Genomic DNA, 13,150 nt, shown 5'->3' with positions numbered 1-13,150 from the left:
TAATTTGTGTCACTTACTGCACTGCCTTGCGTATTGATGGTAGAAAATATGAAGCAGAAAATTAAGCATGAAAGGGTTTTTTGTCCTGTTGTCACTTTGTACAACATTTAGTTCAGTTGACATGACACTGTGCCTTTTGTTACATAAAACTGACGCACTGTCCCCTTCTGGTTAGTCGCAGTCTCCGCTAAAATCAATAATGTCTGTCAAAATTGTCAAATAGCAAAAGGGCGGAGAAGCACAAATCTATTACGGTGGATAATATTGTCTGGAATTATTATTTTTTTTTTTGCATAAAACAGCTGGGATATAAGGAACTGGGGCTAAACTGACACCCTAGTGAAAAGAAAAATGAGAAAAATAAGGGGTAGGTTCATAATAATGTGATTTAGAAATAGTTATTAGGAATTCTAAATCGTGTTGCCATTAGTGGAAGTTTTTTTTTTAATTTGACCTTGTTCCTTTTCATTAGGAATATTATTCAGTTGGGGGAGGGGGACAGTTTAGTGTGGGAGTAACACTACAAAAAATAGGCAGACGTCATGGGTCGGTCATTACTTTCTACTAATGGCCTATTATGCCAGGGGCTACGTTATTCGGCACATTGTGAAGCCTGTTTCTATCAACAATGATGCACTGAGAAGGTCAGGCCAACATTTTAGGACATAACATAACGTTATGTTATTCAAAATCCTTAGAAAAACATCCCAGTTAATCACGTTGATCTGAAATAGAGACATGCAGATGTTATGCATTTATATTTACACCGTGAAAACATGGACAGTAAAATGCTGCTCTCAAAGCAATGTTCCATTGAAATTAGAAATGACATCTCATTATCCAGTGGAATAAGTCACCAAGTATTAACAGAGTGAGACGCCCCATGAAACACGCCTGGAAATCCCGTCATCCAGAACTGACACAACAGGGCAACCCACACCAATAGACTGACGCCCTGCTGCAGGGACAACGACAACCCTAAACCCAGGGGCATTCCCAATTCACAGGTGAGCACTTCTATTTGGGGAACCGACTAAACCCTGAGCATAAAAGCTGGTTGTACCGGTTATGGGAACGAGTGGGAATGGAGAAACTAACAATGAACCTGGAATACAACGAGAGGGATTTTCAAGAAGTGTGGCCTCCTTTCATAACTTTACTCCCCATAGGATATAGAGAATTGACTGGCCCTCGATACGTAAAGCTGTTGCGCATACTGGGCTCTAGCCAAGTAGAGTTAGATGACTTAGGGTCCAATTCCGATTCCGGTCGGAAGAGCTCCGAACAATGGTCGGAGCCCTTCCGACCGAAACGGAACGTGTCGGCCGGATTCCTTTCCGACCGAGCCCATCAGATGGGCTCGGTCGGAAAGGAATCCGACACGGATTTCCGGATTGCGGACGACAGGCTCAGAGAGTCCGTCTGCCGTCCGGAAATCCCTCAGAACTCCCCTGGCCGACTCTTTGTGATCGAGGGAGTACGATGGAAGTTTTTATCACTGCCTTTTTGTGACGGTCTTTCCGGCACGAAAAGGCAGTCGGAAACTGTCTTTGGGGGCCCCCAGTAGGACCCCATGGGTGCGAGGCTGCAGAATGGCGGCCTATGGTGCCCCTCTGTGGATCCCTGCACCCGGTGGCAGGCACCTTGGGGTGCCGGCCACAGGGTGCATGGGTGAACTGCACCCCTGCTTTTCACGATGCAAACACGCATTCCGCTTGGAATGCATGCTTGCATTGTGAAGTATACGAGTGCATCGTACTTGCAGGGCCGTAACAGATGACAGCAGGTCTGTCGGTTACGGCTCCTGACCGATGTCGGACGGACTCCGTCTGACATCGGAATCGGCCCCTAAGAGGTGAGGCAGCAGAGTCTTGTTTTATTGCAGACGGAGGAAGTGGCAGTCCTACCGTTGTTATTCAGTGACATAGGTATGAAATACTTAAAATGTATGTTTCCCTTCTCTGTGAATATTGGGTGGTGTGGAGGATGAAGGATCAGGGACAAGTTTTGTTTTCATAGAGAGTAATGATGTAGGTGGCATGTTGTTTCCCTTTATTTCTCTAGAGAATTTGTCAATAAAAAAGGTGATGCAATAAATCCAAGGGCAGCCCTATGGGCAACATTTTCCCGGCATACATACACTAGTACCCCCTTAACATGCTACACCATGTCATCTATCCCGCCTCTTTTCCCACATCAGGGGACAGTCCACCCCTTGTGTATCCCACAGGCCAAAAGTAACTTTTGTTTTGTTCCTATGTCCTTGTTATTCATTTAAAATCATTATGCTACGGAGTTAGATTATAGAAGGATTCAAATACCACTATTGGACCATGGTATCTCCTCCACCATGGGGTCCTATGTGGCACCATCCTTCTTGCATGTCAGTCCTGTGACTACTCACCAAAACCACTTTGAGAATAATTCCAAATGATGCTGGTTAGAAATGCTAGAGTGGCCTAAGTTGGCACACCAAACAATTGATTACCGCATGCTAAATATCGCACAGTCTGCCTTTGAATGCTTTGACTGCTAGATTCTCAGTGAACTGAACTCCTATGCAGGGAGCTGACTAAGCCTTCTCGACTCTGACATTGATTAAAGAGTTTATCCCCATGATGACTGGTGTTGGGACACTCATAAATCTGTAGGTGCTACAAAGTAGAGTTGACAGGCAGGATCTCCCTGAACAGGATATTGGGTAAGCAAGGCATGGGCAGTGACAGATACCAGGTACATAACAAACAAATTAACAAATTATCTAGCATTGACTCAAAGACTGCCACGATCAGAAGAAGTAACATGATAAAAGCCATGTTAATCCCTGTTCCTTGAGTTGACAGTGACATGGAGTAAAAGAAACGGTGCACCATTTTGACACTGACTAGTTGTGGTGACATGCTGATGGGTTTTATTCTGACAACTGTAGGAAGCTGAGTTTCTGTGTCAGTACCCATCCCCCAAACATTTTGCCAGACTACTGATGCACTTTGACTTGATGTGCCCTGGGTCCCTGCAAGTCAGGTTCCCAGGGCCTTTGTTCTTTCCCAAAACTGTACCGTGTACCCCCAATTGGCACCTCTCTGGCCACATGTCAGTCCCTTGTAAAAGGTACCACAGGTACCAAGGGCACCAAGGGCACTGTGGTCAGGGAGGCCTCTAAGGGCTGCAGAACTTTATGTGCCCCCCTTAGAGGCCCTGTTTGTTTACAGACGTACACTGCCATTGCTGACTGCGTTTTTTGGTGCAGAACAAAGTGAAGAGTTGACATGGCACACATCCCAGTGTGCCATGCCTACAACCCACTGCCCTGGCATAGGTGAGCCACCTCTCTAGCTGGGTGCACTATACCAGTGGTGAGGGTACAGGTGCATGAGCCCTGTACCCATACAGTGTTTAGACCAATTCTTAGACATGTGCAGTAATGCCATTAAGAGTATATGGTGCTGGGAGTTTGTTATTACGAACTCCACAGCACCATAATGGCTTTACTGAAAACAGGGCAGTTTGGTATCAAACTTCTCAGCACATTAAACCAACACTGATGGCAGTGTGGGATTTAATGAAAAATACAATCAGAGGGCATCTTAGCGATGCCCACTGAAAAACGACCAGCCTTTGGTGGGTTTCCTGACTGGTACACACTAGCCTGCCACCAGAAGACATGTGTCTGGACCCCTGGGTTAGAGGCTTTTGCTCCCTGAGCCCAGAAAGCCTTTCCCTGGCCATGAAGAACCATCTGTGGCAGAGGAGCTTCAAAGGCCTTGCCGTCTTTGTGACGCGACCCCCCAGCTTCTCCTGATATCAGGAGCTAGCCCCCTTTCTGTCTCCCCTCCTTTTTGGTGGGAAGACAGGCGGGAAAAAATAGAACAGCCCAGAAGGTGTGCCCACTCCTGCAAACCCCACCCCTCAGGTGGGTGAGGTGAGGTGAAGCCAACTCTTCAGTGCCCACCATCTTGCAGATGGCAGGCACTCTCCTAATCAGGTTTAAGGATTGTGCCCACTCCCCCACGTGGGGTGAGCACACCGAGGGTGTAATCAGCCTAAGGTCAGTAGCCCATAGCCCAAACACCCCCTAAATACAGTATTTACGGGGCAGCCCTGAGCCAAGAAGACAAGAACCGACCAGAAGAAGAGAAGAAGAAGGACCGAAGAAGCCATGCTGAACTAAGAAGAGGAGGATGCCCACTGACTTGGCCCCAGTCCTACCCGGCCTGTCCCCACCTCGAACCTGCTCCAGCAAAATCCCAGTGTGTCCTGCAGCCAGCAGCACTCAAGAACATGAAGGACCTGCCCTGCCTTCCAAAATCAAGACATTGTCACCCGTGAACACTAGATTTGCTCACCAACAGACTCTGGTCAAATCCGCGAGTCTGCACCACTCTGCTCCCAATGCCCACGGCCCGAGTTTGAGTGGACCAACACCATGAGGAGGTCTCCCCAGCGATCCTGACCTGAGATCTGGTGATCTCTTACCTGCCTCGAATCTCCAATTGACGCCTGCAGCCCCTTTCTGGACGATCCCCCAACCGCAACGAGAGCTATTAAGAAAACCCGACGCCTAAAGAAAGCCCTGCATCTGACGTCCCACGGCCTTGGGTGGCACAACAGATGGTGTCCCAGCATCCCCAGGAATCCCAACTTACCTCTCCAACCAGTGGTCACCTCCAGAAGATCTTCGTCCTCGAGCCTGCAGTGTTTGTTGCAACCGGAGAATCCCCATTGAGAACAGCTGGGCACCCAATGGTAAAACAGCACCCGGCACCCAGTCGCCCCTGCACCACTGCAGGTGTACTTTGGGTGCCAACTTGGATCCCCCTCTGCCCTGAGCCTAACACCAGGAGCTTTGCTCCCACAACCTTGTGGCCAGCTAATGAGCAGCCACCAACCGGAGGCCCCCTATCCGCCCTAGTGCTGCTGAGGGTGCTTTGAGAGTACATCCTTAACCCTGGGCGAACCCTGGTTCTAACCCCAGAAAACCAACTCCCAAACCTAAGCACTTACCTTGAAACTGATAACATAATTTCTTACCATAGGACTGCATTGACTGCTTTCTTGTGAAAATTGTTCTGTGTGGAGTTGGTTTTGTACGAGAACTTGAAAAACTGTTAATATCTAAACACTGCTTTACTTACCTTTTCTCTAGGAAATGCCCCAGTGTAATATCTAGGCACTATAGATATTTATATAGAGTATAAAAAGTAATCTATAAAGTAATTTAAAAAGTAATCTAACCACAATTTCCACTGTATTGAAAGTAGGCCTGGGCGGTAAATTTAGTTCCGCTCGCGGAATTTGCGATATTTTGACATTTTCGCGTTCCGCGGAGAGCGCGAAAATGTCAAAACTTTCTCAAACTGCCACGAAACGGAAGTATTTTTCTTGTTTGTACTTTAAAGATGCGTTCTCGCGCACGCATTCGCGACTTACCGGGTCCCTGCATTCACCTACGAGTTTTCCTATCCGTTTGCACGCGCCACAAGATGTTGGATTGTTGGTAGCCGGTCGCGCTATCCCGCGAAAGTTTGCGATCACGAACACGTCATTGCGATCGCGAACAGGAAATAAGCATCGCGAGCAAGATGGCCGTACCGATTAGCGACCGCATGGGCAAGTTGGAGATATATTTCCCCGCGAGCACGCAAAAACACATCGCGAACGGGCGGGAAAAGCAATCACCGCATCTTTGTAAAAGTTCTGCATGCTCGCGGAGATTTTGCGCAATTTCGCGATAATTTGCGAAAGTCAATTTCGCAAATTCCGCCAACTCCTAATTGAAAGTATCAACAAACATGTAACAAAGTCGTTTTGATTCAGCTTGATTGTGTTGTTTCACTTGCCTTGAAAAGTACCATTTACACTTACCTGTGCCAGGTTTTCTTCGTTCTAGAAAATAAATATAACTAAATAATATTTTTATACAATCAAATTGGTCTGGGTTCAGTCTTTGAATGTGTGACATTTCTTGCCTGACTGTGTACAACAAATGCTTAACCCCACCCTCTGATAAATCCTTACTGCTCGCCCACCCTACCACAAATAGAGAGTAAGGTGCTATCTACTTTTACCTCTGCCTACCTTTGGGGTTCCACTGGCCACTGTTCACATTAAACCTCATTTTAGTATAGTATATACAGAGCCAGCTTCCTACAACAACACACTATGGCAGACGGATGATGGTTATCCTGTTACCTATTTTGGGTATATACATATCATCAACACCAACAAAATATTGAATGCTAAATAGAATATTGCAAATATCCTGCCCCTCTCGCAAAAAACAATAACATATCAGCCAATGTACTAGAGCTTCCATTGTCCCTGCCTCCTACAGAAACAATGAACTTTAACACAATGAAAGTGGTTTCGTACGACATCTTAGGGCCCTTTTACACCATGTTAGGCAGTTCAGACTTTTTAATATTGTTTTCAAAAAAACTACTAAAAGTAGCACAAGTATTGGAAAATGAAGAACGGAGTGTAGCGCTTTGTAGGTTTAATTGAGGCCTTTCAGTTGTGGAAACATGACACCTAATTTTTCACATTGACTTCTCCACTTCATTTAATTGCTTGGTCTGAAGAAAACTGGGAAATTTTTGAGTGTGTAGTTTATATCGCTTAAAACAGATTCTACCTCCACTTTGTTAAAAAACATTGGTAAATGCAACAGGTTTTGCCTATGTGAATAAGAACAAGCAGCTTTTTGTTGTAAGTTGTGGCTTGCTGAGCACTTGTGCAGTATAAGTTACAGAAACTCTGTTAAAATGTTATGACTTGCTTGTTGAGAAAGTCAATATTTTGTGCTGTTACTGGTGCTCCTCTAAAAAGGGGAGATTAGGTAAAGGGTGGAGGACAAAGAATAACCAAATTGCATCCGACAACTACGCTTGGAACGGGTGCAGCAATGGGGTGATTAGTTAAAGGCAGAGGAAAAACCAAAGAAGCACCGTGCAGGCAAAACCTAAAGCACAATGGTTGTGGCTGAATGGTACCTTGTGACATAAAGAAGAAAATTGATGTGAATTAACACTTTACATTTGCATGAAAGGCGGGGCATCGATTTGATAAAAGTCCGTATAGAATTGGATATAGTGTTTTTTAGAATAGCAACTATTACATTTCCATAAAAGAAACAATTTGGACATGAAAAAGTAAACCTGAATGAAATATGTTTGGGAAAAAATTGAAAAATACTAGTCAAAGTTAACATTGTGAGCATTTCTATGCAGGGAGGAGCGCTGGTTATCAATGGTGCGGCATGAGCAGTTTCACCGGGGCCCATGAGCATAAGGGACTTACTATACCTGTTTAGTGACAACGAAAGGAGAGGACATGATGAAAGAATATCCTTGCCTCGTCAAGGGACAAAGTCACACTTGGAACAGCAATAATTCGGGGAGTAATTAAATAATGGAAACAGAAACACAACAAGCAATGGGTGGAATGCATTTCCAGGTAAGCTTTCCGAATTTCCCCATGATGTAGGCTGTGACCGAATAAAAAAACAGCACAAAAGGAAGGGCTGTCAATAGACTCACCTAGCCAACACGAGTGAGCCGTGTACGCAAAAAATGAAGTCATTTCCACGAATATTACAGCACTGCAGTTAATTACTCAGTAAGCACTGGATTGTTACCAGATCTCAGTCCTTTCAATTGATTTTTTGAACCCGCAGGTGTATTTAGGAACTATCTGTTCTGTTATTCTCAAAACAAGTCTCAGGAGTCAGATCCAGATGATGTCAGTGGTTACTGAAATCTTCACGTGCTACCACTACTTATGATACACAGGCAATCATTAAGAAAAACTACAATTATAAGTCTGTAAATTAGTCAGCCAAGGCCCGTATAGGGCGTGTTACCGGGGCGGTGACGTGGGGCAGAGGAGGGGCAGGGTGGGGGGTTGCAAAATGCGGCATTCGGCCGATTGCAGGTAAGTTACGAAAAAAATAAAGAAAACAAATTTTGTTGCGTGCGCTGCATCGCATTTGGCGATGCTGCGCGCGCAACGAAATTCGTAACTTACCTGCAATCGGCCGTATGCCGCATTTTGCAACCCCCCACCCTGCCCCTCCTCTGCCCCATGTCACCGCCCCGGTAACACGCCCTATACGGGTCGTCGCTGAAATTAGTTTATAAAAAGTACACCACGAAGATCTACCCTACGATTCAACTTTGAGGGTTGGCGCAGGGTTATTTGAGAATCTATTGCTTCTTGATTCTAGTGTGACAAGAATGCTGGACATTTGCAACAATGCGTCTACAATGAATCACAAAGTACGCCGGAAGATTGAAATAGCTCTCTCTACTTATTCACTGCAAAAAAAAAATACATCGGTCACAGTGTCTGAGTATGAATCTGTATAACAAAAGCTGAGAGTGGATGAATAAATGTAAATGGCACAATTATAACTAGTGTCACAAAAAGCGCTTCTTGGTGTCATCACAAAGCTATTCCTACGGTGCACCAAAATTATGTATGCCCCAAGTTTTTGGCTCTTGGAGATATCACTGCCCTCCCAAGAACTGATGCTCTGTGGGCGACTGATACTTTGCATGGGACTTGGATCCGCATTTGTGAGTGACTGAGACCACTACCAGGGGCCACAGTAAACCAAAGGAACGCACATGTGCACACCCAGCGCCATCAAAAAAGGTACACGTCACTTTGCAGACCACTGGAATCTGCCAGCTGGGGTCTTTGCAAAGTCCAGACAGCAACACTGAGGGTGAGTCGAGAAAAAAACACAATGGGTAACATGCAGGGCTGAGGGTTGATGGAGCAAGGACTGGTATAAAAGAGACTTGCTCGGAAGCAATGCTCTCAAATAACTCGTAACGCTGTATTAATCATGTCTGTAAACACTAATATGCACCACATTCCATATAATTAGCTTAGAGGAAGCTTGCATATGTGTCTTACTAACAAGTAACCCGAGAGAAACTTAAAATGGCTGCTAACGTGGGAATTTGCACTGCGCATGTGTCAACTGCATCTACGCAGGATGATGGACTAAAGCTTGGAGGGAATTTTCTGCATCTGCGCACTTGCTTCTAAAATGGCCGCTTGAAGGCTCACATGCTAAGCATCTGCCTCGCTGAAACTAAAACATGCTATTTACTAAATGCTAATGCAGGGAGGTTTATGATAAGTAAATGGGATTAGTGTAGAGATAGGTGGTATACAGTGAAATCATTTTATTTTGATTTTAACATATTTCTTTTTTACCTCTCTATTAGTTTGTGTTTGGTCCTCTGAGTGATGTTAAAGTCTATACTTCACGTGACTACTCACGCAGGCGCAGTGACAACCAGCCAGAAGCCATGCGGGTGTGCTTGGATCCCGTCCAAGGCCGCGTTCGCAACATGTCCTGGGAAAGTGATGGACATCCTGCAGGATGAACAAGACAACTGTTTAATGTATTCTTTTTATTGATAAAGATATGAAATGCGGGTGGGAAATAAAGCTTGGGAAAATAAACTAAGGGGCGGGACCACTGAATAACAAACTAGAAGATTGTTAAAACTTAGCATGGTGTGATGATCAGCCCCCCCTTTCCTGTCCAATCAGAATTAGGAGTTTCATAAATTTGAAACATTTAGGGGTGGTACATGCTATTAGAAAAGTATAATTGAGGTAGTTTAGTTAGTTAGTTGTAGATGCTGATGGTGATGCGGCTGCTGCTGCTCGTGTTGCTGAGATGCTGAGAGACTGTGATACTGTCCGAGAGCTGATCAAATACTGAAGAAGAATCGAATTGCAGAACTTAGATCCAAATCCAATTAATTAGAAGAAGATCGCAGAAGAATCGAGGAGGGAAATAAGGCAAAGAACTAGAAGAAGATCGCGGAAGAATCGAGGAGGAAGATAGTGTCAGAGAGGGGTATGACGCAGGCATCGGAACTAGAAGAGGTCATCTATCCTGACCATGAAACCTGTCCTGAAACCTTTGTCACTTTAGCTGTCCCAGGGGACCCTTCCAGCTCCTTGGCCAAGGGGTTGGTTTCCACACCATCCTAGGTAACTATAATTCTGTGTAATATGTCATTGTACTGCCCTCTCTATTTTTTCTTCTCCAGGTACTGTCAATGCAATAATATTGTTTAGATGATTTACTGACATATTTGATGGATTGATTTTCCTTCCTTGGAGAAAACGGTGTACGAATTGTATTTGTGCTTTGGCTCACATGAATTAACTAGATAAACATTTAAACTCTTCCCGAGTCTGTGGTTATTTTAAATATTCAATTTACGTCATTTCACCTTATACTAGCTTAAATAAAAGGTCCATTGACCAGAGGAAAGTACTTTTGATTTAGAAAGATATTAAAGAAAATGTTAAGGTAAATTAAACTTTGAAAGCATATCACACAAATTGACCCCAGTGGCACTTTACCAGCTTATGTGAATGTGTGTTTATGGTCCCAGGTGAGTATGTGGATTGTGAGTATCTCTAGCTGGTAACCCGCTGGATCAGTTTTTCTGGTAGCAGAGCTATGTTTTTTTTATTAACTAGTTAGGTGAAAAGATCAACATTTGAGTTATTGATTATGTATTAACTAACCCGTTTGTATTTTGTTTTATGTTGTCTGGAAATTCCCGGGAATATTGAATAGCGGGTGGTGAATGGAAGCCACACTGCAGTGAGGTTACTCGTCTATTGGAATAGCACTGAAAAGATATGCAGGGCTGGCAGTGCTGACTTTGGGATTCTTTTTCGTATAAAAGTGAGAGTGATTGATAGTAAAAGAGTTCACTGGTGAAACTTTGGTCTTATATCACCTAGAAAGGGTAATACAGAAGGAGTAGCAGGTTGATCGGAGCTTGAGTGAAGAATAAGCGGAAGAGTTTTACTCGTAGTGTGTGAAGAGTAAGCGGAAAGGTTTACTTGCAGTAAAAGAAATTGACTATTCTTTGGTTTTAGTGGAGCAGACAGAGTAGCGAATGTTTCTATGTCGTCATTTATGAAATTTGTAAGAAAATAAGTTTTTCGTGTTACCTTGTAAAGGAGGGGTCAGTTGCTTGAGTTGTACTGACGTCACAGAGGGCCGCGCTGGGATTGGTTGAAGCAGCGGGCATGTGACTGACGTGAAATTGTAAAGGAGGGGTCAGTAGTAAGGAGTGATACTGATGTCACAGAAAGGCAACGCTAGTATTGGCTAGACGAATAGTGTGAGCCAGAGTTTCATTGGTCGAAAGAATAGAAGCCGCGCTGGGATTGGTCAAAACCCCAAGTGTAAGAGAAAATCGAATTAGTTGCTAGAAATAGAAGCCATAATAGTATTGGTCAGTGGAGTTGGTATGTGGAAATACGATCCAACACTAATAGGGAATCGTCCAGACAGGAGAAATTTAGGGTTTGCCAGAGACTAATATATAAAAAGATTTTCACCTAAAATATTCGTAGAAAAGAGAAAGATGTCATTTATGCAGAAAATTAAAAATTATTTTAAGAAGTATAAACCCATTAAGACTAGAGAAGGAATTCTTATCCCTACCCCGAAAACACCTATCATCATTCATGATGATGGAAAGAGGTTATCATACCTGAGTATGGTTAGAAAATTGGATAGAATATACTAAAAGTGATGGAGTGTTAGCTTTCCCAGAGAATGGCACATTCAATGGGAGGATACTACATAATTTGAGAATTCGAATGAATGAATTAGAGCCCAGACCTAGATTAACACAATATGAGGCTTTAGAAGAATGGGAAACTGAGGCATTTACGCACGACAGACCTAGAAGTAGTAGAAGTTACAGAGTATTTTTTCCCTAGACAGATGAAACAATGTAGACAAGCAATGGTTACTGAAGGACTGTATCCTGGATTAATGGCGGAGGAACAGTCAGGAGGAAAATGTACAGAGAAAACCAGACATTTGACAATGACAGGTTGTGGGGAATCAGAAGATGTGTTCATGGAGGACATTTTAACGACAAACTCTCCACCATACCAGAAAGGGCCCAGTAGAACTACTTCATGAGATGGAAAGAGAAGCGATAAATAAAAATAGAGAAGAACTGATACAGAAAATAACCCAATTGAATATATACCCTAAAGCACTGACTATACCAGTGACCATAGGTCTGGTTGTTCCATTGTATGGGGATAAAACGATCTGTCCTAATCCACCAGTCATGACCACACCTATAATGCAGCCTAGAAAAGAAAATATAATAATTGATGATCAAGGCAGTGAGTGCGATTCGGAAATATCAATGATGGATTTACCGATAAGAGGACAGATAAATAAAACCCCGAAAAGAGTTACACCTAGTTGTTCAAAAGAAATACAATTAGACACTTCAACAGGAGTTAAGAATGCCACAATAGTATCTCCAGAAGAATTAGAAAGACGGGCGCAGGGAAGAGATAAGGCAAAACAGCCACTAAAGATTTTAGATATTTACAAATTAAGAGTGGAATTGGAAGAGATATTAGTTGGAAATGTGGGACTGGACCGATAAAATGCCTACAGAGAAGAAGAATTGCTGTTTATTTGTAGAAGTATTACTAGAAATACGAAGGTATTGCATGAAAAATTGACAGATCTAACTTCCGAAATGGGAATTGTGGTAGGGAAATCAAAGGTACTACAGAAACCACATAGAGCAGAATTTAGTGATAAGGATTTGGAAAACATGAATATGTCAGGGAAAAAATTACAGATTAAGGAATTATTGAACATTTTGCAAAAATGGAGAGATTTAGAGAAATGGAAAGCCAGGTGGATGAGGAAAAAGGAGGAAGCACAGGCAAAGCAAACAACCTCAGAATTTTTATTGAAAGAAACAGGAAAGGTAGAAAGATTGTGCCCAATGAGAGAAGTTCCTGGAGGAGGATATGTACATGTTTCCATGAACCAGACAAGATATTTTGTCATTTACTAATAATTTCCCGAAGTTAACAGAAAAAACAGTTGAATGGTACTGACAGATTGAAAGGTTTGTGAAGGTTTCAAAGGTTTTGTTGAAGGACTTGGATAGTCTATTTGACATGGTGGTTCCTGTTGATATATGGACAGAATGTAAAATTACAGTTGATTGGCATAGTGAAGAGTACCCAAGAGATGAGAAAACAGGAGCCCCTTCAGAAGAGGTAATAAAGAAATATCAACAGGTAATCACTTTTTTGAAAGGAAAGA

This window comes from Triturus cristatus, chromosome 2_1 (assembly GCF_964204655.1).
Source record: "Triturus cristatus chromosome 2_1, aTriCri1.1, whole genome shotgun sequence".
Classification (NCBI taxonomy): Eukaryota; Metazoa; Chordata; class Amphibia; order Caudata; family Salamandridae; genus Triturus; species Triturus cristatus.
Note: the sequence above shows the minus strand (reverse complement) of the source record.